Genomic DNA, 3,691 nt, shown 5'->3' with positions numbered 1-3,691 from the left:
CACTGTTGTCTCTCTGTTGATAAAACTCTTAATGTGATAGATTGACTGAACAAACTTAACATAAATAAATCTTCCACGCCTTTTCAACCTTCTCTTAATTCGAGTAAAATCGGTACAGGGATCTAGTAGGGGCGGAGTTAAAAAATCACCACTTTTTCTTCCTCTCAAAGACCTTTTTTCAAACCTCTTCAGATAGTACATGTATATACACTATAATCACTCATGACGCAAAAATCTAACGAACATGTAAAACAAGTGAATCGCCATTACCAATCATTGGTGACTTCTTGACAAGTATTGGCACATATTGCACAAGACATGATTGACCGGTCATAAACTGGCAGAGATGGCTATTAATAGGTCACGTGACTGCGACTAGTTGGTCACTGTTCAGAGAGGCTCGCGGTGTATTCATGTTTTATTATTTCATTAACAGTAATAATTCGCAACTTAAGACACTGGCGAGACATCTTTATAGATACTCTCTCTCTCTCTCTCTCTCTCTCGATCGATCGATCGATGGATGGATCGATCGAAAAGCACATATACAATGTAATTTGGATCTGTTCCCCCTTTCTCTTTCTTTTTTAGGAAATAACTCGTTGTTGTATTTTAAACATAGAGTAAAGTAAGACAAGAACCTAAACGACACGTTGTCCACATGGGTTATCCTTGGCATGTACATATTTGAGTAGTTTAAGGTCGATGAATTCATTAACGTTATCAAAAGAATATGCAAGTGCACGCGTATCAATCTAAAACCTGTCCGAAAGTACATATACTGAATACGAGGTCTACGTTAAGTCACATTAATGTGCAACTAATCAACTAATGCATATTGTTTCCTTGTTCCACCCGAAGGCATAAAATTGCAAATGATTTTTTTTTTCTTTTCGTTTCAAAATTTGCTTTGGCTTTCACTCAGCCGCCAAGAAGTCGCTTAATTAATGTTTAAAAGCCAAATTGATTAATTCGCTAAAATCACTACAATGAAATAAGGTTCATGACCATCTGATAACAGTAAATGTCTTTCACACACATCTATAAATTCATGAAACCAATTTTCCCCAATTTTGGTTCGTTATGGTCTAACGAGGTATCTAGCCAATAGATATTATTTACCACAGGTTTCATATATGGAGACAATATAAAATACATCTCAAAAAGCTTTTTTTAAATTCCACATTTTATTAACTTCTTAAAATCCTTCTCTTTTTTTTTGGGGGGGGGGTGATATTTTATATATGTCAGACTAATCCTTATTTTCCAATCGCAATTATTTAGTATAGTATCTACATGTCCCGAACCTAGCCTTTTTTCTGGCTTAAGAAAAGATTCTTGATTCGGGAATTCAGCCATCCTAATGGAAATCCATGCAAAATTATCCCTGTATCCTACAGAGACGACACATTGTAAGTATAATTGCAAGAAGAATGTACTACAAAATATGTAAATTTAAAACTTCCCTCCTAACAAATAGATTATGACATGGGGCATGTTATTTAAGGACAGATATTCATTAGTCATCCCATTATAATAGACCATGGTTTGTTTGTTTGTTTATTTTTTCTTTTTCGATAAAATATGCATCCCTGTCCATCAAATGTTGGATCCCCCTTTTCGGTTCATTCTTAAAGTTTTTGCCTTTTTATTCAATTTTCTTGGAACGTTTTGTTTGACATGCTAGTATAATGTATTATAAGCAGAATTTTTTTTTAGCGAGGATTCAATTTTGGCATTTTTAGCAAGGTTGTTGAGATTGCTAAAATTTAATATCGCTAACAATTCATTCCACGTCGGAGGTTATCCTTATCTTTCTTGGTATGACAAAATCGCTAAAATTACTTCTCACTAAAATGATATATCGACTTTTTAGGAAAAATCGCTAAATTTGCGTCTCTCTAAAAATTCCACTGATACAGTAGTTAATCAGAATACTCTGTTTCACCTTTTTTGAGTTACTATGATTAGAGTGAAATCGACCGTGATCTCCTTTTTTCAACCTCCATGAATAGATACTATATGTATGACAAGAATATTGGTTGCAAATTCTTAAAAGAAAAAAAGTCAATGATCACCACAAATGAAACCGAAAGTCTCCAAAAATTGTGAGTAGTTCCACAAGTTTCAAAATGAAATATATACTATGAAACACACACTTGTGTAACATCAAGCTAGGCAACGATTAATTAAGCATTTCCTGACAGAATGTAGACTTACTGAATGCTATTGTTAAAAATTACTTCATTGAACACTTATATATTACCTAAGGAGAAAAAAAAAAATTTCTGGGATGTCAAGTGTATGTAAAGTTAACCTTGTACGAGCACTTTTCGGGCATTTCCGACAAGCGAAAACCAAATTGTTATGAAGTCAATAACAAAGATGGATATGGATGATCGTTCTAGTTTGAAATTTTAAAAAAAAATTAAATCATTTTTATGAGATAAAGATTGTAAAAAAAATATTTCAAACTCAGTAGAGGTTTAAATTTTGTCTAAACATTCACTGGTTCGGGGACTACTAAGCCTATAAAACTCACTAGTCCATAATATTAATTCACCAGTCAATTGCTAAACAAAAACATGGTTGATCAAAGATTACGAAGCTCACCTCGACGAAAGTTAATCTATAAGTAAGGCAAATCTCGCATCATATTTTATTCTAGTTAGTGTACATCCCAAGATCAATATCCATGCAAGTTTGGTTTAAGTAGAACTTATATTTACTTGAAAATAGAGCTGCTTGAAAATCTTTAAACCCGTTTCCTAAACAAGAAAATTTTGGTCAGTTTCAACATCCAAAGCAAGTCTGGAAGTTTACATCCTTACATGTAGATGCACCATCTATGCAAGCATAATCATAACAAGCCATAATATTATATAGCTACTCCAAAAACATTACCCTGGTCAGTCATCTGGAAAATGTAAGTCAGACTCAAAATCCAAGCAAGTCTGGACGTGTCCATCCCATCCATACCTCATCCATGCTAATTTGGTTAAAATATGGCTAAAATTCACTCATGTGGAAAATCTAGGTCAGATCCAGCATCCGAAGCAGATTGGTTAGTGTACATCCCTAGATGCATCATCCATGAAAGTTTGGTCCAAGTAGAGCTTATAGTTAAATGTACCTGGGAACAAACCAGCTTCAAAAACTTTAACTTGATCACTCATCTGGAAAATCTAGGTTAGATCGAGCATCCGAAGCAAGTGTGGCAGTGTACATCCCTAGACGCATCATACATGCAAGTTTGGTCCAGGTAGGGCTTTTAGATACTTGGGAATGAAACTGCTCCAAAAACATTAACCTGGTCACTCATCTGGAAAATCTAGGTCAGATCAAGCATCCGAAGCAGAAGTGTGGTAGTGTCCATCCGTAGATGCATCATCCATGCAAGTTTGGTCCAGGTAGGGCTTATTGTTACTTGGGAATGGACATGCTCCTAAAACTTTAACCGGGTCGCCGACGCTAACGCTGACACCAACACCAAAGCCGACGCTGGGGGTATAGCATAAGCTCATCTCTACTTCGTCGAGGTGAGCTAAAAAGAAGAGGACTGAAACAATGTTTTTTTTTTTTGACATTTTACTCTTCTCATTGCTTGTTTTATATCACGCTGTCAATCTAATGCTATCACACTGATGCTTGAAACTTTTTTTTTCATATCAAACGTTATGGTGATGTCATT

The sequence above is a fragment of the Saccostrea echinata genome, unplaced genomic scaffold, assembly GCF_033153115.1.
Source record: "Saccostrea echinata isolate AGI-Se365-2 ecotype Australia unplaced genomic scaffold, CSIRO_AGI_Sech_v1 ptg000001l, whole genome shotgun sequence".
NCBI lineage: Eukaryota > Metazoa > Mollusca > Bivalvia > Ostreida > Ostreidae > Saccostrea > Saccostrea echinata.
The sequence above is the reverse complement of the archived record's forward strand: the minus strand, read 5'-3'. Positions refer to the sequence as shown.